Raw genomic sequence first — 22,710 nt, forward strand, 5'->3', positions numbered from 1 at the left:
TGGGCGCTTTAGGCAACAGTTCTGCTGCCAGAGGTTCTGGGGTTCTTAGGGCAGCATATGTTGAGCTGTGCTTGCTTTAGTGAACTCCTAAATGTCCAAAGTTTAAGTGAGCCTAACATGGAGACTACAGTTCAGACTCCTTGCTAGAGTGCGTCTGTCTCTTCTCCATGGCTCCTTTTACTTCAAGGCCATGATAGGAACATGTCACCAAATTTGTCAGAGTGCGAGATTACTCAGTGAGACACATTGGAAAGCCAAACAAGCTGTCTTTTGGGGTTTCCGTAGTGTAGTGGTTATCACGTTCGCCTCACACGCGAAAGGTCCCCGGTCCGAAACCGGGCGGAAACATGGGTCTTTTCCTTCTTTGGTTACAAGGGAATTGATATTCACTCTTTAGACAACTCTGCTTGTCCAGCATTTTCTCTGTTTTACTTGCATCCCTATTGAGAATTAAGTCTCTTGGTTTTGTCTTCTGTAGGTTGTGTGCTAGCCAAACAAAGGACATCAAAGAGCTTGTCAAGAAGAAGATCGGGGCCTTCAGAGGTGGCAAAGGGATTGGAAGTGGGAAGAGTGCAAGAGGAAAAGTTGACTTGAGTCAAGGTGGCTAATGAACGATACAGCAGGAAGCTGAAGTGGAAAGTGCAGCAGAAGAGCATGAGCGAGGTTTGGTGCAGCATGAAGACCATGTGCAGATGAGATCAGCCAACACAAGAGGAGTGGAACTGACTGGGCCACTAACTTGCTCTTCAACTGACTAGATTCTTATGCTAGCGTGTGCTAATGCTAATGTACCTGTGGAGCAAAGTGCTAGAAAGCCAAATGAGGTTCCACTGAGACTTGAACTCAGATCGCTGGATTCAGAGTCCAGAGTGCTAACCATTACACCATGGAACCCTGCCTGAAGCACACAAAAGATCTGTGTCAAACAGGCATAAAAGTGTAGTTCCTGGTAAACCGATGGGGATTTCTACACGGCCAGCCAAATTTTACCTGTCATACCTGCTGCGAATCGCAGCTTGACGTGACCATTGCAGTGCTTCAGAGGTCCTCGTTAGTATAGTGGACAGTATCGCCGCCTGTCACGCGGAAGACCGGGGTTCGATTCCCCGACGGGGAGTGAGCAGTTTCTTTCTCTGTTCTGCCTTTTACCTGCAATGACCACACACACCTTAATCGCACACCAGATCCTAGTCAATCTAATAATCTAGTCCTATAATGGGATTGAAGAAACATGAATTCCACCTGTGCGCTCACAAGTCGAAAAGGTCTTCTCAGAAAGAGCTCCCATCAGAAGAGATGCTAGTCCAAGAGAACACTGCTTGTGCAGCATTTTCTCTGTTTTACGTGCGTCCCTACTGACAAATAAGTTTCTTGGTCTTGTCTTCTGTAGATTGTGTGCTAGCCAAACAAAGGACATCAAAGAGCTTGTCAACCAGAAGATCAGCTCCCATGACAAGAGATGCAATCTTGAGATCACAATTTGCATTGTCAATACAGCCATAAGTGGGGGAGTGCTTGAAGAATGACACAAATGGGAGTTCCCTCCTTCTCAATAGTCCTACATGATCTGTCATAAAAGTCCACAAATGTAAGAAAGCATTGAAATGCTCCTTTAATTACTACGGGGTACGCAAGCTCAGTTTCCGTAGTGTAGTGGTTATCACGTTCGCCTAACACGCGAAAGGTCCCCGGTCCGAAACCGGGCGGAAGCATGCGTCTTTGCTTATGCGTCCTGATATAAAAGTGTCTGACTGCAGGCACTGCTTGAACTTGTGGGGTTCTACTGCTGTTTGGGACACAGACAAGAGAAAGTACTCAAATCTGGTTCAGGTCTCTGACATCTGTAACCTTTGGATGCTCGTCTTGCTAAAGAGTTGTCTATGGCCCAAATTTCTGCAAACTCCACAGACTTCACACAAATCAACAAATCTCCAGTCGCTATATTTCCTGAAGATGGAGGCACAGACTAAGCTCTTGGAAATGACTGGCTCTAGGTGGCCTGCACAGGACTTGGGCCTATTTTCAGCCAATGCCCAAGGCAATGAAACAAATGGGCGCTTTAGGCAACAGTTCTGCTGCCAGAGGTTCTGGGGTTCTTAGGGCAGCATATGTTGAGCTGTGCTTGCTTTAGTGAACTCCTAAATGTCCAAAGTTTAAGTGAGCCTAACATGGAGACTACAGTTCAGACTCCTTGCTAGAGTGCGTCTGTCTCTTCTCCATGGCTCCTTTTACTTCAAGGCCATGATAGGAACATGTCACCAAATTTGTCAGAGTGCGAGATTACTCAGTGAGACACATTGGAAAGCCAAACAAGCTGTCTTTCGGGGTTTCCGTAGTGTAGTGGTTATCACGTTCGCCTCACACGCGAAAGGTCCCCGGTCCGAAACCGGGCGGAAACATGGGTCTTTTCCTTCTTTGGTTACAAGGGAATTGATATTCACTCTTTAGACAACTCTGCTTGTCCAGCATTTTCTCTGTTTTACTTGCATCCCTATTGAGAATTAAGTCTCTTGGTTTTGTCTTCTGTAGGTTGTGTGCTAGCCAAACAAAGGACATCAAAGAGCTTGTCAAGAAGAAGATCGGGGCCTTCAGAGGTGGCAAAGGGATTGGAAGTGGGAAGAGTGCAAGAGGAAAAGTTGACTTGAGTCAAGGTGGCTAATGAACGATACAGCAGGAAGCTGAAGTGGAAAGTGCAGCAGAAGAGCATGAGCGAGGTTTGGTGCAGCATGAAGACCATGTGCAGATGAGATCAGCCAACACAAGAGGAGTGGAACTGACTGGGCCACTAACTTGCTCTTCAACTGACTAGATTCTTATGCTAGGGTGTGCTAATGCTAATGTACCTGTGGAGCAAAGTGCTAGAAAGCCAAATGAGGTTCCACTGAGACTTGAACTCAGATCGCTGGATTCAGAGTCCAGAGTGCTAACCATTACACCATGGAACCCTGCCTGAAGCACACAAAAGATCTGTGTCAAACAGGCATAAAAGTGTAGTTCCTGGTAAACCGATGGGGATTTCTACACGGCCAGCCAAATTTTACCTGTCATACCTGCTGCGAATCGCAGCTTGACGTGACCATTGCACTGCTTCAGAGGTCCTCGTTAGTATAGTGGACAGTATCTCCGCCTGTCACGCGGAAGACCGGGGTTCGATTCCCCGACGGGGAGTGAGCAGTTTCCTTCTCTGTTCTGCCTTTTACCTGCAATGACCACACACACCTTAATCGCACACCAGATCCTAGTCAATCTAATAATCTAGTCCTATAATGGGCTTGAAGAAACATGAATTCCACCTGTGCGCTCACAAGTCGAAAAGGTCTTCTCAGAAAGAGCTCCCATCAGAAGAGATGCTAGTCCAAGAGAACACTGCTTGTGCAGCATTTTCTCTGTTTTACGTGCGTCCCTACTGACAAATAAGTTTCTTGGTCTTGTCTTCTGTAGATTGTGTGCTAGCCAAACAAAGGACATCAAAGAGCTTGTCAACCAGAAGATCAGCTCCCATGACAAGAGATGCAATCTTGAGATCACAATTTGCATTGTCAATACAGCCATAAGTGGGGGAGTGCTTGAAGAATGACACAAATGGGAGTTCCCTCCTTCTCAATAGTCCTACATGATCTGTCATAAAAGTCCACAAATGTAAGAAAGCATTGAAATGCTCCTTTAATTACTACGGGGTACGCAAGCTCAGTTTCCGTAGTGTAGTGGTTATCACGTTCGCCTTACACGCGAAAGGTCCCCGGTCCGAAACCGGGTGGAAACATGGGTCTTTTCCTTCTTTGGTCACAAGGGAATTGATATTCACTCTTTAGACAACTCTGCTTGTCCAGCATTTTCTCTGTTTTACTTGCATCCCTATTGAGAATTAAGTCTCTTGGTTTTGTCTTCTGTAGGTTGTGTGCTAGCCAAACAAAGGACATCAAAGAGCTTGTCAAGAAGAAGATCCGGGCCTTCAGAGGTGGCAACAGGATTAGAAGTGAGAAGAGTGCAAGAGGAAAAGTTGACTTGAGTCAAGGTGGCTAATGAACGATACAGCAGGAAGCTGAAGTGGAAAGTGCAGCAGAAGAGCATGAGCGAGGTTTGGTGCAGCATGAAGACCATGTGCAGATGAGATCAGCCAACACAAGAGGAGAGGAACTGACTGGGCCACTAACTTGCTCTTTAACTGACTAGATTCTTATGCTAGCGTGTGCTAATGCTAATGTACCTGTGGAGCAAAGTGCTAGAAAGCCAAATGAGGTTCCACTGAGACTTGAACTCAGATCGCTGGATTCAGAGTCCAGAGTGCTAACCATTACACCATGGAACCCTGCCTGAAGCACACAAAAGATCTGTGTCAAACAGGCATAAAAGTGTAGTTCCTGGTAAACCGATGGGGATTTCTACACGGCCAGCCAAATTTTACCTGTCATACCTGCTGCGAATCGCAGCTTGACGTGACCATTGCACTGCTTCAGAGGTCCTCGTTAGTATAGTGGACAGTATCTCCGCCTGTCACGCGATTCCTCGACGGGGAGTGAGCAGTTTCCTTCTCTGTTCTGCCTTTTACCTGCAATGACCACACACACCTTAATCGCACACCAGATCCTAGTCAATCTAATAATCTAGTCCTATAATGGGCTTGAAGAAACATGAATTCCACCTGTGCGCTCACAAGTCGAAAAGGTCTTCTCAGAAAGAGCTCCCATCAGAAGAGATGCTAGTCCAAGAGAACACTGCTTGTGCAGCATTTTCTCTGTTTTACGTGCGTCCCTACTGACAAATAAGTTTCTTGGTCTTGTCTTCTGTAGATTGTGTGCTAGCCAAACAAAGGACATCAAAGAGCTTGTCAACCAGAAGATCAGCTCCCATGACAAGAGATGCAATCTTGAGATCACAATTTGCATTGTCAATACAGCCATAAGTGGGGGAGTGCTTGAAGAATGACACAAATGGGAGTTCCCTCCTTCTCAATAGTCCTACATGATCTGTCATAAAAGTCCACAAATGTAAGAAAGCATTGAAATGCTCCTTTAATTACTACGGGGTACGCAAGCTCAGTTTCCGTAGTGTAGTGGTTATCACGTTCGCCTAACACGCGAAAGGTCCCCGGTCCGAAACCGGGCGGAAGCATGCGTCTTTGCTTATGCGTCCTGATATAAAAGTGTCTGACTGCAGGCACTGCTTGAACTTGTGGGGTTCTACTGCTGTTTGGGACACAGACAAGAGAAAGTACTCAAATCTGGTTCAGGTCTCTGACATCTGTAACCTTTGGATGCTCGTCTTGCTAAAGAGTTGTCTATGGCCCAAATTTCTGCAAACTCCACAGACTTCACACAAATCAACAAATCTCCAGTCGCTATATTTCCTGAAGATGGAGGCACAGACTAAGCTCTTGGAAATGACTGGCTCTAGGTGGCCTGCACAGGACTTGGGCCTATTTTCAGCCAATGCCCAAGGCAATGAAACAAATGGGCGCTTTAGGCAACAGTTCTGCTGCCAGAGGTTCTGGGGTTCTTAGGGCAGCATATGTTGAGCTGTGCTTGCTTTAGTGAACTCCTAAATGTCCAAAGTTTAAGTGAGCCTAACATGGAGACTACAGTTCAGACTCCTTGCTAGAGTGCGTCTGTCTCTTCTCCATGGCTCCTTTTACTTCAAGGCCATGATAGGAACATGTCACCAAATTTGTCAGAGTGCGAGATTACTCAGTGAGACACATTGGAAAGCCAAACAAGCTGTCTTTCGGGGTTTCCGTAGTGTAGTGGTTATCACGTTCGCCTCACACGCGAAAGGTCCCCGGTCCGAAACCGGGCGGAAACATGGGTCTTTTCCTTCTTTGGTTACAAGGGAATTGATATTCACTCTTTAGACAACTCTGCTTGTCCAGCATTTTCTCTGTTTTACTTGCATCCCTATTGAGAATTAAGTCTCTTGGTTTTGTCTTCTGTAGGTTGTGTGCTAGCCAAACAAAGGACATCAAAGAGCTTGTCAAGAAGAAGATCGGGGCCTTCAGAGGTGGCAAAGGGATTGGAAGTGGGAAGAGTGCAAGAGGAAAAGTTGACTTGAGTCAAGGTGGCTAATGAACGATACAGCAGGAAGCTGAAGTGGAAAGTGCAGCAGAAGAGCATGAGCGAGGTTTGGTGCAGCATGAAGACCATGTGCAGATGAGATCAGCCAACACAAGAGGAGTGGAACTGACTGGGCCACTAACTTGCTCTTCAACTGACTAGATTCTTATGCTAGGGTGTGCTAATGCTAATGTACCTGTGGAGCAAAGTGCTAGAAAGCCAAATGAGGTTCCACTGAGACTTGAACTCAGATCGCTGGATTCAGAGTCCAGAGTGCTAACCATTACACCATGGAACCCTGCCTGAAGCACACAAAAGATCTGTGTCAAACAGGCATAAAAGTGTAGTTCCTGGTAAACCGATGGGGATTTCTACACGGCCAGCCAAATTTTACCTGTCATACCTGCTGCGAATCGCAGCTTGACGTGACCATTGCACTGCTTCAGAGGTCCTCGTTAGTATAGTGGACAGTATCTCCGCCTGTCACGCGGAAGACCGGGGTTCGATTCCCCGACGGGGAGTGAGCAGTTTCCTTCTCTGTTCTGCCTTTTACCTGCAATGACCACACACACCTTAATCGCACACCAGATCCTAGTCAATCTAATAATCTAGTCCTATAATGGGCTTGAAGAAACATGAATTCCACCTGTGCGCTCACAAGTCGAAAAGGTCTTCTCAGAAAGAGCTCCCATCAGAAGAGATGCTAGTCCAAGAGAACACTGCTTGTGCAGCATTTTCTCTGTTTTACGTGCGTCCCTACTGACAAATAAGTTTCTTGGTCTTGTCTTCTGTAGATTGTGTGCTAGCCAAACAAAGGACATCAAAGAGCTTGTCAACCAGAAGATCAGCTCCCATGACAAGAGATGCAATCTTGAGATCACAATTTGCATTGTCAATACAGCCATAAGTGGGGGAGTGCTTGAAGAATGACACAAATGGGAGTTCCCTCCTTCTCAATAGTCCTACATGATCTGTCATAAAAGTCCACAAATGTAAGAAAGCATTGAAATGCTCCTTTAATTACTACGGGGTACGCAAGCTCAGTTTCCGTAGTGTAGTGGTTATCACGTTCGCCTAACACGCGAAAGGTCCCCGGTCCGAAACCGGGCGGAAGCATGCGTCTTTGCTTATGCGTCCTGATATAAAAGTGTCTGACTGCAGGCACTGCTTGAACTTGTGGGGTTCTACTGCTGTTTGGGACACAGACAAGAGAAAGTACTCAAATCTGGTTCAGGTCTCTGACATCTGTAACCTTTGGATGCTCGTCTTGCTAAAGAGTTGTCTATGGCCCAAATTTCTGCAAACTCCACAGACTTCACACAAATCAACAAATCTCCAGTCGCTATATTTCCTGAAGATGGAGGCACAGACTAAGCTCTTGGAAATGACTGGCTCTAGGTGGCCTGCACAGGACTTGGGCCTATTTTCAGCCAATGCCCAAGGCAATGAAACAAATGGGCGCTTTAGGCAACAGTTCTGCTGCCAGAGGTTCTGGGGTTCTTAGGGCAGCATATGTTGAGCTGTGCTTGCTTTAGTGAACTCCTAAATGTCCAAAGTTTAAGTGAGCCTAACATGGAGACTACAGTTCAGACTCCTTGCTAGAGTGCGTCTGTCTCTTCTCCATGGCTCCTTTTACTTCAAGGCCATGATAGGAACATGTCACCAAATTTGTCAGAGTGCGAGATTACTCAGTGAGACACATTGGAAAGCCAAACAAGCTGTCTTTCGGGGTTTCCGTAGTGTAGTGGTTATCACGTTCGCCTCACACGCGAAAGGTCCCCGGTCCGAAACCGGGCGGAAACATGGGTCTTTTCCTTCTTTGGTTACAAGGGAATTGATATTCACTCTTTAGACAACTCTGCTTGTCCAGCATTTTCTCTGTTTTACTTGCATCCCTATTGAGAATTAAGTCTCTTGGTTTTGTCTTCTGTAGGTTGTGTGCTAGCCAAACAAAGGACATCAAAGAGCTTGTCAAGAAGAAGATCGGGGCCTTCAGAGGTGGCAAAGGGATTGGAAGTGGGAAGAGTGCAAGAGGAAAAGTTGACTTGAGTCAAGGTGGCTAATGAACGATACAGCAGGAAGCTGAAGTGGAAAGTGCAGCAGAAGAGCATGAGCGAGGTTTGGTGCAGCATGAAGACCATGTGCAGATGAGATCAGCCAACACAAGAGGAGTGGAACTGACTGGGCCACTAACTTGCTCTTCAACTGACTAGATTCTTATGCTAGGGTGTGCTAATGCTAATGTACCTGTGGAGCAAAGTGCTAGAAAGCCAAATGAGGTTCCACTGAGACTTGAACTCAGATCGCTGGATTCAGAGTCCAGAGTGCTAACCATTACACCATGGAACCCTGCCTGAAGCACACAAAAGATCTGTGTCAAACAGGCATAAAAGTGTAGTTCCTGGTAAACCGATGGGGATTTCTACACGGCCAGCCAAATTTTACCTGTCATACCTGCTGCGAATCGCAGCTTGACGTGACCATTGCACTGCTTCAGAGGTCCTCGTTAGTATAGTGGACAGTATCTCCGCCTGTCACGCGGAAGACCGGGGTTCGATTCCCCGACGGGGAGTGAGCAGTTTCCTTCTCTGTTCTGCCTTTTACCTGCAATGACCACACACACCTTAATCGCACACCAGATCCTAGTCAATCTAATAATCTAGTCCTATAATGGGCTTGAAGAAACATGAATTCCACCTGTGCGCTCACAAGTCGAAAAGGTCTTCTCAGAAAGAGCTCCCATCAGAAGAGATGCTAGTCCAAGAGAACACTGCTTGTGCAGCATTTTCTCTGTTTTACGTGCGTCCCTACTGACAAATAAGTTTCTTGGTCTTGTCTTCTGTAGATTGTGTGCTAGCCAAACAAAGGACATCAAAGAGCTTGTCAACCAGAAGATCAGCTCCCATGACAAGAGATGCAATCTTGAGATCACAATTTGCATTGTCAATACAGCCATAAGTGGGGGAGTGCTTGAAGAATGACACAAATGGGAGTTCCCTCCTTCTCAATAGTCCTACATGATCTGTCATAAAAGTCCACAAATGTAAGAAAGCATTGAAATGCTCCTTTAATTACTACGGGGTACGCAAGCTCAGTTTCCGTAGTGTAGTGGTTATCACGTTCGCCTAACACGCGAAAGGTCCCCGGTCCGAAACCGGGCGGAAGCATGCGTCTTTGCTTATGCGTCCTGATATAAAAGTGTCTGACTGCAGGCACTGCTTGAACTTGTGGGGTTCTACTGCTGTTTGGGACACAGACAAGAGAAAGTACTCAAATCTGGTTCAGGTCTCTGACATCTGTAACCTTTGGATGCTCGTCTTGCTAAAGAGTTGTCTATGGCCCAAATTTCTGCAAACTCCACAGACTTCACACAAATCAACAAATCTCCAGTCGCTATATTTCCTGAAGATGGAGGCACAGACTAAGCTCTTGGAAATGACTGGCTCTAGGTGGCCTGCACAGGACTTGGGCCTATTTTCAGCCAATGCCCAAGGCAATGAAACAAATGGGCGCTTTAGGCAACAGTTCTGCTGCCAGAGGTTCTGGGGTTCTTAGGGCAGCATATGTTGAGCTGTGCTTGCTTTAGTGAACTCCTAAATGTCCAAAGTTTAAGTGAGCCTAACATGGAGACTACAGTTCAGACTCCTTGCTAGAGTGCGTCTGTCTCTTCTCCATGGCTCCTTTTACTTCAAGGCCATGATAGGAACATGTCACCAAATTTGTCAGAGTGCGAGATTACTCAGTGAGACACATTGGAAAGCCAAACAAGCTGTCTTTCGGGGTTTCCGTAGTGTAGTGGTTATCACGTTCGCCTCACACGCGAAAGGTCCCCGGTCCGAAACCGGGCGGAAACATGGGTCTTTTCCTTCTTTGGTTACAAGGGAATTGATATTCACTCTTTAGACAACTCTGCTTGTCCAGCATTTTCTCTGTTTTACTTGCATCCCTATTGAGAATTAAGTCTCTTGGTTTTGTCTTCTGTAGGTTGTGTGCTAGCCAAACAAAGGACATCAAAGAGCTTGTCAAGAAGAAGATCGGGGCCTTCAGAGGTGGCAAAGGGATTGGAAGTGGGAAGAGTGCAAGAGGAAAAGTTGACTTGAGTCAAGGTGGCTAATGAACGATACAGCAGGAAGCTGAAGTGGAAAGTGCAGCAGAAGAGCATGAGCGAGGTTTGGTGCAGCATGAAGACCATGTGCAGATGAGATCAGCCAACACAAGAGGAGTGGAACTGACTGGGCCACTAACTTGCTCTTCAACTGACTAGATTCTTATGCTAGGGTGTGCTAATGCTAATGTACCTGTGGAGCAAAGTGCTAGAAAGCCAAATGAGGTTCCACTGAGACTTGAACTCAGATCGCTGGATTCAGAGTCCAGAGTGCTAACCATTACACCATGGAACCCTGCCTGAAGCACACAAAAGATCTGTGTCAAACAGGCATAAAAGTGTAGTTCCTGGTAAACCGATGGGGATTTCTACACGGCCAGCCAAATTTTACCTGTCATACCTGCTGCGAATCGCAGCTTGACGTGACCATTGCACTGCTTCAGAGGTCCTCGTTAGTATAGTGGACAGTATCTCCGCCTGTCACGCGGAAGACCGGGGTTCGATTCCCCGACGGGGAGTGAGCAGTTTCCTTCTCTGTTCTGCCTTTTACCTGCAATGACCACACACACCTTAATCGCACACCAGATCCTAGTCAATCTAATAATCTAGTCCTATAATGGGCTTGAAGAAACATGAATTCCACCTGTGCGCTCACAAGTCGAAAAGGTCTTCTCAGAAAGAGCTCCCATCAGAAGAGATGCTAGTCCAAGAGAACACTGCTTGTGCAGCATTTTCTCTGTTTTACGTGCGTCCCTACTGACAAATAAGTTTCTTGGTCTTGTCTTCTGTAGATTGTGTGCTAGCCAAACAAAGGACATCAAAGAGCTTGTCAACCAGAAGATCAGCTCCCATGACAAGAGATGCAATCTTGAGATCACAATTTGCATTGTCAATACAGCCATAAGTGGGGGAGTGCTTGAAGAATGACACAAATGGGAGTTCCCTCCTTCTCAATAGTCCTACATGATCTGTCATAAAAGTCCACAAATGTAAGAAAGCATTGAAATGCTCCTTTAATTACTACGGGGTACGCAAGCTCAGTTTCCGTAGTGTAGTGGTTATCACGTTCGCCTTACACGCGAAAGGTCCCCGGTCCGAAACCGGGTGGAAACATGGGTCTTTTCCTTCTTTGGTCACAAGGGAATTGATATTCACTCTTTAGACAACTCTGCTTGTCCAGCATTTTCTCTGTTTTACTTGCATCCCTATTGAGAATTAAGTCTCTTGGTTTTGTCTTCTGTAGGTTGTGTGCTAGCCAAACAAAGGACATCAAAGAGCTTGTCAAGAAGAAGATCCGGGCCTTCAGAGGTGGCAACAGGATTAGAAGTGAGAAGAGTGCAAGAGGAAAAGTTGACTTGAGTCAAGGTGGCTAATGAATGATACAGCAGGAAGCTGAAGTGGAAAGTGCAGCAGAAGAGCATGAGCGAGGTTTGGTGCAGCATGAAGACCATGTGCAGATGAGATCAGCCAACACAAGAGGAGAGGAACTGACTGGGCCACTAACTTGCTCTTTAACTGACTAGATTCTTATGCTAGCGTGTGCTAATGCTAATGTACCTGTGGAGCAAAGTGCTAGAAAGCCAAATGAGGTTCCACTGAGACTTGAACTCAGATCGCTGGATTCAGAGTCCAGAGTGCTAACCATTACACCATGGAACCCTGCCTGAAGCACACAAAAGATCTGTGTCAAACAGGCATAAAAGTGTAGTTCCTGGTAAACCGATGGGGATTTCTACACGGCCAGCCAAATTTTACCTGTCATACCTGCTGCGAATCGCAGCTTGACGTGACCATTGCACTGCTTCAGAGGTCCTCGTTAGTATAGTGGACAGTATCTCCGCCTGTCACGCGATTCCCCGACGGGGAGTGAGCAGTTTCCTTCTCTGTTCTGCCTTTTACCTGCAATGACCACACACACCTTAATCGCACACCAGATCCTAGTCAATCTAATAATCTAGTCCTATAATGGGCTTGAAGAAACATGAATTCCACCTGTGCGCTCACAAGTCGAAAAGGTCTTCTCAGAAAGAGCTCCCATCAGAAGAGATGCTAGTCCAAGAGAACACTGCTTGTGCAGCATTTTCTCTGTTTTACGTGCGTCCCTACTGACAAATAAGTTTCTTGGTCTTGTCTTCTGTAGATTGTGTGCTAGCCAAACAAAGGACATCAAAGAGCTTGTCAACCAGAAGATCAGCTCCCATGACAAGAGATGCAATCTTGAGATCACAATTTGCATTGTCAATACAGCCATAAGTGGGGGAGTGCTTGAAGAATGACACAAATGGGAGTTCCCTCCTTCTCAATAGTCCTACATGATCTGTCATAAAAGTCCACAAATGTAAGAAAGCATTGAAATGCTCCTTTAATTACTACGGGGTACGCAAGCTCAGTTTCCGTAGTGTAGTGGTTATCACGTTCGCCTTACACGCGAAAGGTCCCCGGTCCGAAACCGGGCGGAAGCATGCGTCTTTGCTTATGCGTCCTGATATAAAAGTGTCTGACTGCAGGCACTGCTTGAACTTGTGGGGTTCTACTGCTGTTTGGGACACAGACAAGAGAAAGTACTCAAATCTGGTTCAGGTCTCTGACATCTGTAACCTTTGGATGCTCGTCTTGCTAAAGAGTTGTCTATGGCCCAAATTTCTGCAAACTCCACAGACTTCACACAAATCAACAAATCTCCAGTCGCTATATTTCCTGAAGATGGAGGCACAGACTAAGCTCTTGGAAATGACTGGCTCTAGGTGGCCTGCACAGGACTTGGGCCTATTTTCAGCCAATGCCCAAGGCAATGAAACAAATGGGCGCTTTAGGCAACAGTTCTGCTGCCAGAGGTTCTGGGGTTCTTAGGGCAGCATATGTTGAGCTGTGCTTGCTTTAGTGAACTCCTAAATGTCCAAAGTTTAAGTGAGCCTAACATGGAGACTACAGTTCAGACTCCTTGCTAGAGTGCGTCTGTCTCTTCTCCATGGCTCCTTTTACTTCAAGGCCATGATAGGAACATGTCACCAAATTTGTCAGAGTGCGAGATTACTCAGTGAGACACATTGGAAAGCCAAACAAGCTGTCTTTCGGGGTTTCCGTAGTGTAGTGGTTATCACGTTCGCCTCACACGCGAAAGGTCCCCGGTCCGAAACCGGGCGGAAACATGGGTCTTTTCCTTCTTTGGTTACAAGGGAATTGATATTCACTCTTTAGACAACTCTGCTTGTCCAGCATTTTCTCTGTTTTACTTGCATCCCTATTGAGAATTAAGTCTCTTGGTTTTGTCTTCTGTAGGTTGTGTGCTAGCCAAACAAAGGACATCAAAGAGCTTGTCAAGAAGAAGATCGGGGCCTTCAGAGGTGGCAAAGGGATTGGAAGTGGGAAGAGTGCAAGAGGAAAAGTTGACTTGAGTCAAGGTGGCTAATGAACGATACAGCAGGAAGCTGAAGTGGAAAGTGCAGCAGAAGAGCATGAGCGAGGTTTGGTGCAGCATGAAGACCATGTGCAGATGAGATCAGCCAACACAAGAGGAGTGGAACTGACTGGGCCACTAACTTGCTCTTCAACTGACTAGATTCTTATGCTAGGGTGTGCTAATGCTAATGTACCTGTGGAGCAAAGTGCTAGAAAGCCAAATGAGGTTCCACTGAGACTTGAACTCAGATCGCTGGATTCAGAGTCCAGAGTGCTAACCATTACACCATGGAACCCTGCCTGAAGCACACAAAAGATCTGTGTCAAACAGGCATAAAAGTGTAGTTCCTGGTAAACCGATGGGGATTTCTACACGGCCAGCCAAATTTTACCTGTCATACCTGCTGCGAATCGCAGCTTGACGTGACCATTGCACTGCTTCAGAGGTCCTCGTTAGTATAGTGGACAGTATCTCCGCCTGTCACGCGGAAGACCGGGGTTCGATTCCCCGACGGGGAGTGAGCAGTTTCCTTCTCTGTTCTGCCTTTTACCTGCAATGACCACACACACCTTAATCGCACACCAGATCCTAGTCAATCTAATAATCTAGTCCTATAATGGGCTTGAAGAAACATGAATTCCACCTGTGCGCTCACAAGTCGAAAAGGTCTTCTCAGAAAGAGCTCCCATCAGAAGAGATGCTAGTCCAAGAGAACACTGCTTGTGCAGCATTTTCTCTGTTTTACGTGCGTCCCTACTGACAAATAAGTTTCTTGGTCTTGTCTTCTGTAGATTGTGTGCTAGCCAAACAAAGGACATCAAAGAGCTTGTCAACCAGAAGATCAGCTCCCATGACAAGAGATGCAATCTTGAGATCACAATTTGCATTGTCAATACAGCCATAAGTGGGGGAGTGCTTGAAGAATGACACAAATGGGAGTTCCCTCCTTCTCAATAGTCCTACATGATCTGTCATAAAAGTCCACAAATGTAAGAAAGCATTGAAATGCTCCTTTAATTACTACGGGGTACGCAAGCTCAGTTTCCGTAGTGTAGTGGTTATCACGTTCGCCTAACACGCGAAAGGTCCCCGGTCCGAAACCGGGCGGAAGCATGCGTCTTTGCTTATGCGTCCTGATATAAAAGTGTCTGACTGCAGGCACTGCTTGAACTTGTGGGGTTCTACTGCTGTTTGGGACACAGACAAGAGAAAGTACTCAAATCTGGTTCAGGTCTCTGACATCTGTAACCTTTGGATGCTCGTCTTGCTAAAGAGTTGTCTATGGCCCAAATTTCTGCAAACTCCACAGACTTCACACAAATCAACAAATCTCCAGTCGCTATATTTCCTGAAGATGGAGGCACAGACTAAGCTCTTGGAAATGACTGGCTCTAGGTGGCCTGCACAGGACTTGGGCCTATTTTCAGCCAATGCCCAAGGCAATGAAACAAATGGGCGCTTTAGGCAACAGTTCTGCTGCCAGAGGTTCTGGGGTTCTTAGGGCAGCATATGTTGAGCTGTGCTTGCTTTAGTGAACTCCTAAATGTCCAAAGTTTAAGTGAGCCTAACATGGAGACTACAGTTCAGACTCCTTGCTAGAGTGCGTCTGTCTCTTCTCCATGGCTCCTTTTACTTCAAGGCCATGATAGGAACATGTCACCAAATTTGTCAGAGTGCGAGATTACTCAGTGAGACACATTGGAAAGCCAAACAAGCTGTCTTTCGGGGTTTCCGTAGTGTAGTGGTTATCACGTTCGCCTCACACGCGAAAGGTCCCCGGTCCGAAACCGGGCGGAAACATGGGTCTTTTCCTTCTTTGGTTACAAGGGAATTGATATTCACTCTTTAGACAACTCTGCTTGTCCAGCATTTTCTCTGTTTTACTTGCATCCCTATTGAGAATTAAGTCTCTTGGTTTTGTCTTCTGTAGGTTGTGTGCTAGCCAAACAAAGGACATCAAAGAGCTTGTCAAGAAGAAGATCGGGGCCTTCAGAGGTGGCAAAGGGATTGGAAGTGGGAAGAGTGCAAGAGGAAAAGTTGACTTGAGTCAAGGTGGCTAATGAACGATACAGCAGGAAGCTGAAGTGGAAAGTGCAGCAGAAGAGCATGAGCGAGGTTTGGTGCAGCATGAAGACCATGTGCAGATGAGATCAGCCAACACAAGAGGAGTGGAACTGACTGGGCCACTAACTTGCTCTTCAACTGACTAGATTCTTATGCTAGGGTGTGCTAATGCTAATGTACCTGTGGAGCAAAGTGCTAGAAAGCCAAATGAGGTTCCACTGAGACTTGAACTCAGATCGCTGGATTCAGAGTCCAGAGTGCTAACCATTACACCATGGAACCCTGCCTGAAGCACACAAAAGATCTGTGTCAAACAGGCATAAAAGTGTAGTTCCTGGTAAACCGATGGGGATTTCTACACGGCCAGCCAAATTTTACCTGTCATACCTGCTGCGAATCGCAGCTTGACGTGACCATTGCACTGCTTCAGAGGTCCTCGTTAGTATAGTGGACAGTATCTCCGCCTGTCACGCGGAAGACCGGGGTTCGATTCCCCGACGGGGAGTGAGCAGTTTCCTTCTCTGTTCTGCCTTTTACCTGCAATGACCACACACACCTTAATCGCACACCAGATCCTAGTCAATCTAATAATCTAGTCCTATAATGGGCTTGAAGAAACATGAATTCCACCTGTGCGCTCACAAGTCGAAAAGGTCTTCTCAGAAAGAGCTCCCATCAGAAGAGATGCTAGTCCAAGAGAACACTGCTTGTGCAGCATTTTCTCTGTTTTACGTGCGTCCCTACTGACAAATAAGTTTCTTGGTCTTGTCTTCTGTAGATTGTGTGCTAGCCAAACAAAGGACATCAAAGAGCTTGTCAACCAGAAGATCAGCTCCCATGACAAGAGATGCAATCTTGAGATCACAATTTGCATTGTCAATACAGCCATAAGTGGGGGAGTGCTTGAAGAATGACACAAATGGGAGTTCCCTCCTTCTCAATAGTCCTACATGATCTGTCATAAAAGTCCACAAATGTAAGAAAGCATTGAAATGCTCCTTTAATTACTACGGGGTACGCAAGCTCAGTTTCCGTAGTGTAGTGGTTATCACGTTCGCCTTACACGCGAAAGGTCCCCGGTCCGAAACCGGGTGGAAACATGGGTCTTTTCCTTCTTTGGTCACAAGGGAATTGATATTCACTCTTTAGACAACTCTGCTTGTCCAGCATTTTCTCTGTTTTACTTGCATCCCTATTGAGAATTAAGTCTCTTGGTTTTGTCTTCTGTAGGTTGTGTGCTAGCCAAACAAAGGACATCAAAGAGCTTGTCAAGAAGAAGATCCGGGCCTTCAGAGGTGGCAACAGGATTAGAAGTGAGAAGAGTGCAAGAGGAAAAGTTGACTTGAGTCAAGGTGGCTAATGAACGATACAGCAGGAAGCTGAAGTGGAAAGTGCAGCAGAAGAGCATGAGCGAGGTTTGGTGCAGCATGAAGACCATGTGCAGATGAGATCAGCCAACACAAGAGGAGAGGAACTGACTGGGCCACTAACTTGCTCTTTAACTGACTAGATTCTTATGCTAGCGTGTGCTAATGCTAATGTACCTGTGGAGCAAAGTGCTAGAAAGCCAAATGAGGTTCCACTGAGACTTGAACTCAGATCGCTGGATTCAGAGTCCAGAGTGCTAACCATTACACCATGGAACCCTGCCTGAAGCACACAAAAGATCTGTGTCAAACAGGCATAAAAGTGTAGTTCCTGGTAAACCGATGGGGATTTCTACACGGCCAGCCAAATTTTACCTGTCATACCTGCTGCGAATCGCAGCTTGACGTGACCATTGCACTGCTTCAGAGGTCCTCGTTAGTATAGTGGACAGTATCTCCGCCTGTCACGCGATTCCCCGACGGGGAGTGAGCAGTTTCCTTCTCTGTTCTGCCTTTTACCTGCAATGACCACACACACCTTAATCGCACACCAGATCCTAGTCAATCTAATAATCTAGTCCTATAATGGGCTTGAAGAAACATGAATTCCACCTGTGCGCTCACAAGTCGAAAAGGTCTTCTCAGAAAGAGCTCCCATCAGAAGAGATGCTAGTCCAAGAGAACACTGCTTGTGCAGCATTTTCTCTGTTTTACGTGCGTCCCTACTGACAAATAAGTTTCTTGGTCTTGTCTTCTGTAGATTGTGTGCTAGCCAAACAAAGGACATCAAAGAGCTTGTCAACCAGAAGATCAGCTCCCATGACAAGAGATGCAATCTTGAGATCACAATTTGCATTGTCAATACAGCCATAAGTGGGGGAGTGCTTGAAGAATGACACAAATGGGAGTTCCCTCCTTCTCAATAGTCCTACATGATCTGTCATAAAAGTCCACAAATGTAAGAAAGCATTGAAATGCTCCTTTAATTACTACGGGGTACGCAAGCTCAGTTTCCGTAGTGTAGTGGTTATCACGTTCGCCTTACACGCGAAAGGTCCCCGGTCCGAAACCGGGCGGAAGCATGCGTCTTTGCTTATGCGTCCTGATATAAAAGTGTCTGACTGCAGGCACTGCTTGAACTTGTGGGGTTCTACTGCTGTTTGGGACACAGACAAGAGAAAGTACTCAAATCTGGTTCAGGTCTCTGACATCTGTAACCTTTGGATGCTCGTCTTGCTAAAGAGTTGTCTATGGCCCAAATTTCTGCAAACTCCACAGACTTCACACAAATCAACAAATCTCCAGTCGCTATATTTCCTGAAGATGGAGGCACAGACTAAGCTCTTGGAAATGACTGGCTCTAGGTGGCCTGCACAGGACTTGGGCCTATTTTCAGCCAATGCCCAAGGCAATGAAACAAATGGGCGCTTTAGGCAACAGTTCTGCTGCCAGAGGTTCTGGGGTTCTTAGGGCAGCATATGTTGAGCTGTGCTTGCTTTAGTGAACTCCTAAATGTCCAAAGTTTAAGTGAGCCTAACATGGAGACTACAGTTCAGACTCCTTGCTAGAGTGCGTCTGTCTCTTCTCCATGGCTCCTTTTACTTCAAGGCCATGATAGGAACATGTCACCAAATTTGTCAGAGTGCGAGATTACTCAGTGAGACACATTGGAAAGCCAAACAAGCTGTCTTTCGGGGTTTCCGTAGTGTAGTGGTTATCACGTTCGCCTCACACGCGAAAGGTCCCCGGTCCGAAACCGGGCGGAAACATGGGTCTTTTCCTTCTTTGGTTACAAGGGAATTGATATTCACTCTTTAGACAACTCTGCTTGTCCAGCATTTTCTCTGTTTTACTTGCATCCCTATTGAGAATTAAGTCTCTTGGTTTTGTCTTCTGTAGGTTGTGTGCTAGCCAAACAAAGGACATCAAAGAGCTTGTCAAGAAGAAGATCGGGGCCTTCAGAGGTGGCAAAGGGATTGGAAGTGGGAAGAGTGCAAGAGGAAAAGTTGACTTGAGTCAAGGTGGCTAATGAACGATACAGCAGGAAGCTGAAGTGGAAAGTGCAGCAGAAGAGCATGAGCGAGGTTTGGTGCAGCATGAAGACCATGTGCAGATGAGATCAGCCAACACAAGAGGAGTGGAACTGACTGGGCCACTAACTTGCTCTTCAACTGACTAGATTCTTATGCTAGGGTGTGCTAATGCTAATGTACCTGTGGAGCAAAGTGCTAGAAAGCCAAATGAGGTTCCACTGAGACTTGAACTCAGATCGCTGGATTCAGGGTCCAGAGTGCTAACCATTACACCATGGAACCCTGCCTGAAGCACACAAAAGATCTGTGTCAAACAGGCATAAAAGTGTAGTTCCTGGTAAACCGATGGGGATTTCTACACGGCCAGCCAAATTTTACCTGTCATACCTGCTGCGAATCGCAGCTTGACGTGACCATTGCAGTGCTTCAGAGGTCCTCGTTAGTATAGTGGACAGTATCTCCGCCTGTCACGCGGAAGACCGGGGTTCGATTCCCCGACGGGGAGTGAGCAGTTTCCTTCTCTGTTCTGCCTTTTACCTGCAATGACCACACACACCTTAATCGCACACCAGATCCTAGTCAATCTAATAATCTAGTCCTATAATGGGATTGAAGAAACATGAATTCCACCTGTGCGCTCACAAGTCGAAAAGGTCTTCTCAGAAAGAGCTCCCATCAGAAGAGATGCTAGTCCAAGAGAACACTGCTTGTGCAGCATTTTCTCTGTTTTACGTGCGTCCCTACTGACAAATAAGTTTCTTGGTCTTGTCTTCTGTAGATTGTGTGCTAGCCAAACAAAGGACATCAAAGAGCTTGTCAACCAGAAGATCAGCTCCCATGACAAGAGATGCAATCTTGAGATCACAATTTGCATTGTCAATACAGCCATAAGTGGGGGAGTGCTTGAAGAATGACACAAATGGGAGTTCCCTCCTTCTCAATAGTCCTACATGATCTGTCATAAAAGTCCACAAATGTAAGAAAGCATTGAAATGCTCCTTTAATTACTACGGGGTACGCAAGCTCAGTTTCCGTAGTGTAGTGGTTATCACGTTCGCCTAACACGCGAAAGGTCCCCGGTCCGAAACCGGGCGGAAGCATGCGTCTTTGCTTATGCATCCTGATATAAAAGTGTCTGACTGCAGGCACTGCTTGAACTTGTGGGGTTCTACTGCTGTTTGGGACACAGACAAGAGAAAGTACTCAAATCTGGTTCAGGTCTCTGACATCTGTAACCTTTGGATGCTCGTCTTGCTAAAGAGTTGTCTATGGCCCAAATTTCTGCAAACTCCACAGACTTCACACAAATCAACAAATCTCCAGTCGCTATATTTCCTGAAGATGGAGGCACAGACTAAGCTCTTGGAAATGACTGGCTCTAGGTGGCCTGCACAGGACTTGGGCCTATTTTCAGCCAATGCCCAAGGCAATGAAACAAATGGGCGCTTTAGGCAACAGTTCTGCTGCCAGAGGTTCTGGGGTTCTTAGGGCAGCATATGTTGAGCTGTGCTTGCTTTAGTGAACTCCTAAATGTCCAAAGTTTAAGTGAGCCTAACATGGAGACTACAGTTCAGACTCCTTGCTAGAGTGCGTCTGTCTCTTCTCCATGGCTCCTTTTACTTCAAGGCCATGATAGGAACATGTCACCAAATTTGTCAGAGTGCGAGATTACTCAGTGAGACACATTGGAAAGCCAAACAAGCTGTCTTTCGGGGTTTCCGTAGTGTAGTGGTTATCACGTTCGCCTCACACGCGAAAGGTCCCCGGTCCGAAACCGGGCGGAAACATGGGTCTTTTCCTTCTTTGGTTACAAGGGAATTGATATTCACTCTTTAGACAACTCTGCTTGTCCAGCATTTTCTCTGTTTTACTTGCATCCCTATTGAGAATTAAGTCTCTTGGTTTTGTCTTCTGTAGGTTGTGTGCTAGCCAAACAAAGGACATCAAAGAGCTTGTCAAGAAGAAGATCGGGGCCTTCAGAGGTGGCAAAGGGATTGGAAGTGGGAAGAGTGCAAGAGGAAAAGTTGACTTGAGTCAAGGTGGCTAATGAACGATACAGCAGGAAGCTGAAGTGGAAAGTGCAGCAGAAGAGCATGAGCGAGGTTTGGTGCAGCATGAAGACCATGTGCAGATGAGATCAGCCAACACAAGAGGAGTGGAACTGACTGGGCCACTAACTTGCTCTTCAACTGACTAGATTCTTATGCTAGGGTGTGCTAATGCTAATGTACCTGTGGAGCAAAGTGCTAGAAAGCCAAATGAGGTTCCACTGAGACTTGAACTCAGATCGCTGGATTCAGAGTCCAGAGTGCTAACCATTACACCATGGAACCCTGCCTGAAGCACACAAAAGATCTGTGTCAAACAGGCATAAAAGTGTAGTTCCTGGTAAACCGATGGGGATTTCTACACGGCCAGCCAAATTTTACCTGTCATACCTGCTGCGAATCGCAGCTTGACGTGACCATTGCACTGCTTCAGAGGTCCTCGTTAGTATAGTGGACAGTATCTCCGCCTGTCACGCGGAAGACCGGGGTTCGATTCCCCGACGGGGAGTGAGCAGTTTCCTTCTCTGTTCTGCCTTTTACCTGCAATGACCACACACACCTTAATCGCACACCAGATCCTAGTCAATCTAATAATCTAGTCCTATAATGGGCTTGAAGAAACATGAATTCCACCTGTGCGCTCACAAGTCGAAAAGGTCTTCTCAGAAAGAGCTCCCATCAGAAGAGATGCTAGTCCAAGAGAACACTGCTTGTGCAGCATTTTCTCTGTTTTACGTGCGTCCCTACTGACAAATAAGTTTCTTGGTCTTGTCTTCTGTAGATTGTGTGCTAGCCAAACAAAGGACATCAAAGAGCTTGTCAACCAGAAGATCAGCTCCCATGACAAGAGATGCAATCTTGAGATCACAATTTGCATTGTCAATACAGCCATAAGTGGGGGAGTGCTTGAAGAATGACACAAATGGGAGTTCCCTCCTTCTCAATAGTCCTACATGATCTGTCATAAAAGTCCACAAATGTAAGAAAGCATTGAAATGCTCCTTTAATTACTACGGGGTACGCAAGCTCAGTTTCCGTAGTGTAGTGGTTATCACGTTCGCCTAACACGCGAAAGGTCCCCGGTCCGAAACCGGGCGGAAGCATGCGTCTTTGCTTATGCGTCCTGATATAAAAGTGTCTGACTGCAGGCACTGCTTGAACTTGTGGGGTTCTACTGCTGTTTGGGACACAGACAAGAGAAAGTACTCAAATCTGGTTCAGGTCTCTGACATCTGTAACCTTTGGATGCTCGTCTTGCTAAAGAGTTGTCTATGGCCCAAATTTCTGCAAACTCCACAGACTTCACACAAATCAACAAATCTCCAGTCGCTATATTTCCTGAAGATGGAGGCACAGACTAAGCTCTTGGAAATGACTGGCTCTAGGTGGCCTGCACAGGACTTGGGCCTATTTTCAGCCAATGCCCAAGGCAATGAAACAAATGGGCGCTTTAGGCAACAGTTCTGCTGCCAGAGGTTCTGGGGTTCTTAGGGCAGCATATGTTGAGCTGTGCTTGCTTTAGTGAACTCCTAAATGTCCAAAGTTTAAGTGAGCCTAACATGGAGACTACAGTTCAGACTCCTTGCTAGAGTGCGTCTGTCTCTTCTCCATGGCTCCTTTTACTTCAAGGCCATGATAGGAACATG

At 46.4% G+C, this 22,710-nt stretch overlaps 41 non-coding genes across 41 annotated transcripts; 29 read left to right on the top strand and 12 right to left on the bottom strand.

Annotated features, from left to right (window-relative positions):
- Nucleotides 1-275: 275 nt before the first annotated feature.
- trnav-cac (transfer RNA valine (anticodon CAC)) lies at nt 276-348 on the top strand. Its single transcript has one exon. It is a non-coding gene; the product is annotated as a tRNA-Val (tRNA).
- A 474-nt stretch (nt 349-822) lies between these two features.
- On the bottom strand, nt 823-894 carry trnaq-cug (transfer RNA glutamine (anticodon CUG)). Its single transcript has one exon. It is a non-coding gene; the product is annotated as a tRNA-Gln (tRNA).
- Nucleotides 895-1,639: 745 nt separating this feature from the next.
- On the top strand, nt 1,640-1,712 carry trnav-aac (transfer RNA valine (anticodon AAC)). Its single transcript has one exon. It is a non-coding gene; the product is annotated as a tRNA-Val (tRNA).
- A 614-nt stretch (nt 1,713-2,326) lies between these two features.
- On the top strand, nt 2,327-2,399 carry trnav-cac (transfer RNA valine (anticodon CAC)). Its single transcript has one exon. It is a non-coding gene; the product is annotated as a tRNA-Val (tRNA).
- Nucleotides 2,400-2,873: 474 nt separating this feature from the next.
- Nucleotides 2,874-2,945, bottom strand: trnaq-cug (transfer RNA glutamine (anticodon CUG)). Its single transcript has one exon. It is a non-coding gene; the product is annotated as a tRNA-Gln (tRNA).
- A 151-nt stretch (nt 2,946-3,096) lies between these two features.
- trnad-guc (transfer RNA aspartic acid (anticodon GUC)) lies at nt 3,097-3,168 on the top strand. The gene has a single exon. It is a non-coding gene; the product is annotated as a tRNA-Asp (tRNA).
- A 522-nt stretch (nt 3,169-3,690) lies between these two features.
- On the top strand, nt 3,691-3,763 carry trnav-uac (transfer RNA valine (anticodon UAC)). Its single transcript has one exon. It is a non-coding gene; the product is annotated as a tRNA-Val (tRNA).
- Nucleotides 3,764-4,237: 474 nt separating this feature from the next.
- trnaq-cug (transfer RNA glutamine (anticodon CUG)) lies at nt 4,238-4,309 on the bottom strand. Its single transcript has one exon. It is a non-coding gene; the product is annotated as a tRNA-Gln (tRNA).
- Nucleotides 4,310-5,039: 730 nt separating this feature from the next.
- trnav-aac (transfer RNA valine (anticodon AAC)) lies at nt 5,040-5,112 on the top strand. Its single transcript has one exon. It is a non-coding gene; the product is annotated as a tRNA-Val (tRNA).
- A 614-nt stretch (nt 5,113-5,726) lies between these two features.
- Nucleotides 5,727-5,799, top strand: trnav-cac (transfer RNA valine (anticodon CAC)). Its single transcript has one exon. It is a non-coding gene; the product is annotated as a tRNA-Val (tRNA).
- A 474-nt stretch (nt 5,800-6,273) lies between these two features.
- On the bottom strand, nt 6,274-6,345 carry trnaq-cug (transfer RNA glutamine (anticodon CUG)). The gene has a single exon. It is a non-coding gene; the product is annotated as a tRNA-Gln (tRNA).
- Nucleotides 6,346-6,496: 151 nt separating this feature from the next.
- trnad-guc (transfer RNA aspartic acid (anticodon GUC)) lies at nt 6,497-6,568 on the top strand. The gene has a single exon. It is a non-coding gene; the product is annotated as a tRNA-Asp (tRNA).
- Nucleotides 6,569-7,090: 522 nt separating this feature from the next.
- Nucleotides 7,091-7,163, top strand: trnav-aac (transfer RNA valine (anticodon AAC)). The gene has a single exon. It is a non-coding gene; the product is annotated as a tRNA-Val (tRNA).
- Nucleotides 7,164-7,777: 614 nt separating this feature from the next.
- On the top strand, nt 7,778-7,850 carry trnav-cac (transfer RNA valine (anticodon CAC)). Its single transcript has one exon. It is a non-coding gene; the product is annotated as a tRNA-Val (tRNA).
- A 474-nt stretch (nt 7,851-8,324) lies between these two features.
- trnaq-cug (transfer RNA glutamine (anticodon CUG)) lies at nt 8,325-8,396 on the bottom strand. The gene has a single exon. It is a non-coding gene; the product is annotated as a tRNA-Gln (tRNA).
- Nucleotides 8,397-8,547: 151 nt separating this feature from the next.
- trnad-guc (transfer RNA aspartic acid (anticodon GUC)) lies at nt 8,548-8,619 on the top strand. Its single transcript has one exon. It is a non-coding gene; the product is annotated as a tRNA-Asp (tRNA).
- Nucleotides 8,620-9,141: 522 nt separating this feature from the next.
- On the top strand, nt 9,142-9,214 carry trnav-aac (transfer RNA valine (anticodon AAC)). The gene has a single exon. It is a non-coding gene; the product is annotated as a tRNA-Val (tRNA).
- Nucleotides 9,215-9,828: 614 nt separating this feature from the next.
- On the top strand, nt 9,829-9,901 carry trnav-cac (transfer RNA valine (anticodon CAC)). Its single transcript has one exon. It is a non-coding gene; the product is annotated as a tRNA-Val (tRNA).
- A 474-nt stretch (nt 9,902-10,375) lies between these two features.
- On the bottom strand, nt 10,376-10,447 carry trnaq-cug (transfer RNA glutamine (anticodon CUG)). Its single transcript has one exon. It is a non-coding gene; the product is annotated as a tRNA-Gln (tRNA).
- A 151-nt stretch (nt 10,448-10,598) lies between these two features.
- trnad-guc (transfer RNA aspartic acid (anticodon GUC)) lies at nt 10,599-10,670 on the top strand. The gene has a single exon. It is a non-coding gene; the product is annotated as a tRNA-Asp (tRNA).
- A 522-nt stretch (nt 10,671-11,192) lies between these two features.
- On the top strand, nt 11,193-11,265 carry trnav-uac (transfer RNA valine (anticodon UAC)). The gene has a single exon. It is a non-coding gene; the product is annotated as a tRNA-Val (tRNA).
- Nucleotides 11,266-11,739: 474 nt separating this feature from the next.
- trnaq-cug (transfer RNA glutamine (anticodon CUG)) lies at nt 11,740-11,811 on the bottom strand. Its single transcript has one exon. It is a non-coding gene; the product is annotated as a tRNA-Gln (tRNA).
- A 730-nt stretch (nt 11,812-12,541) lies between these two features.
- trnav-uac (transfer RNA valine (anticodon UAC)) lies at nt 12,542-12,614 on the top strand. Its single transcript has one exon. It is a non-coding gene; the product is annotated as a tRNA-Val (tRNA).
- Nucleotides 12,615-13,228: 614 nt separating this feature from the next.
- On the top strand, nt 13,229-13,301 carry trnav-cac (transfer RNA valine (anticodon CAC)). Its single transcript has one exon. It is a non-coding gene; the product is annotated as a tRNA-Val (tRNA).
- Nucleotides 13,302-13,775: 474 nt separating this feature from the next.
- Nucleotides 13,776-13,847, bottom strand: trnaq-cug (transfer RNA glutamine (anticodon CUG)). The gene has a single exon. It is a non-coding gene; the product is annotated as a tRNA-Gln (tRNA).
- A 151-nt stretch (nt 13,848-13,998) lies between these two features.
- On the top strand, nt 13,999-14,070 carry trnad-guc (transfer RNA aspartic acid (anticodon GUC)). Its single transcript has one exon. It is a non-coding gene; the product is annotated as a tRNA-Asp (tRNA).
- A 522-nt stretch (nt 14,071-14,592) lies between these two features.
- trnav-aac (transfer RNA valine (anticodon AAC)) lies at nt 14,593-14,665 on the top strand. Its single transcript has one exon. It is a non-coding gene; the product is annotated as a tRNA-Val (tRNA).
- Nucleotides 14,666-15,279: 614 nt separating this feature from the next.
- trnav-cac (transfer RNA valine (anticodon CAC)) lies at nt 15,280-15,352 on the top strand. Its single transcript has one exon. It is a non-coding gene; the product is annotated as a tRNA-Val (tRNA).
- A 474-nt stretch (nt 15,353-15,826) lies between these two features.
- Nucleotides 15,827-15,898, bottom strand: trnaq-cug (transfer RNA glutamine (anticodon CUG)). Its single transcript has one exon. It is a non-coding gene; the product is annotated as a tRNA-Gln (tRNA).
- Nucleotides 15,899-16,049: 151 nt separating this feature from the next.
- Nucleotides 16,050-16,121, top strand: trnad-guc (transfer RNA aspartic acid (anticodon GUC)). The gene has a single exon. It is a non-coding gene; the product is annotated as a tRNA-Asp (tRNA).
- Nucleotides 16,122-16,643: 522 nt separating this feature from the next.
- On the top strand, nt 16,644-16,716 carry trnav-uac (transfer RNA valine (anticodon UAC)). The gene has a single exon. It is a non-coding gene; the product is annotated as a tRNA-Val (tRNA).
- A 474-nt stretch (nt 16,717-17,190) lies between these two features.
- trnaq-cug (transfer RNA glutamine (anticodon CUG)) lies at nt 17,191-17,262 on the bottom strand. The gene has a single exon. It is a non-coding gene; the product is annotated as a tRNA-Gln (tRNA).
- A 730-nt stretch (nt 17,263-17,992) lies between these two features.
- trnav-uac (transfer RNA valine (anticodon UAC)) lies at nt 17,993-18,065 on the top strand. Its single transcript has one exon. It is a non-coding gene; the product is annotated as a tRNA-Val (tRNA).
- A 614-nt stretch (nt 18,066-18,679) lies between these two features.
- trnav-cac (transfer RNA valine (anticodon CAC)) lies at nt 18,680-18,752 on the top strand. Its single transcript has one exon. It is a non-coding gene; the product is annotated as a tRNA-Val (tRNA).
- Nucleotides 18,753-19,226: 474 nt separating this feature from the next.
- Nucleotides 19,227-19,298, bottom strand: trnaq-cug (transfer RNA glutamine (anticodon CUG)). The gene has a single exon. It is a non-coding gene; the product is annotated as a tRNA-Gln (tRNA).
- A 151-nt stretch (nt 19,299-19,449) lies between these two features.
- Nucleotides 19,450-19,521, top strand: trnad-guc (transfer RNA aspartic acid (anticodon GUC)). Its single transcript has one exon. It is a non-coding gene; the product is annotated as a tRNA-Asp (tRNA).
- A 522-nt stretch (nt 19,522-20,043) lies between these two features.
- trnav-aac (transfer RNA valine (anticodon AAC)) lies at nt 20,044-20,116 on the top strand. Its single transcript has one exon. It is a non-coding gene; the product is annotated as a tRNA-Val (tRNA).
- Nucleotides 20,117-20,730: 614 nt separating this feature from the next.
- Nucleotides 20,731-20,803, top strand: trnav-cac (transfer RNA valine (anticodon CAC)). The gene has a single exon. It is a non-coding gene; the product is annotated as a tRNA-Val (tRNA).
- A 474-nt stretch (nt 20,804-21,277) lies between these two features.
- On the bottom strand, nt 21,278-21,349 carry trnaq-cug (transfer RNA glutamine (anticodon CUG)). Its single transcript has one exon. It is a non-coding gene; the product is annotated as a tRNA-Gln (tRNA).
- A 151-nt stretch (nt 21,350-21,500) lies between these two features.
- On the top strand, nt 21,501-21,572 carry trnad-guc (transfer RNA aspartic acid (anticodon GUC)). Its single transcript has one exon. It is a non-coding gene; the product is annotated as a tRNA-Asp (tRNA).
- A 522-nt stretch (nt 21,573-22,094) lies between these two features.
- trnav-aac (transfer RNA valine (anticodon AAC)) lies at nt 22,095-22,167 on the top strand. Its single transcript has one exon. It is a non-coding gene; the product is annotated as a tRNA-Val (tRNA).
- Nucleotides 22,168-22,710: the final 543 nt, after the last annotated feature.

The sequence above is a fragment of the Maylandia zebra genome, linkage group LG8 (assembly GCF_041146795.1).
Source record: "Maylandia zebra isolate NMK-2024a linkage group LG8, Mzebra_GT3a, whole genome shotgun sequence".
Taxonomy (NCBI): Eukaryota; Metazoa; Chordata; class Actinopteri; order Cichliformes; family Cichlidae; genus Maylandia; species Maylandia zebra.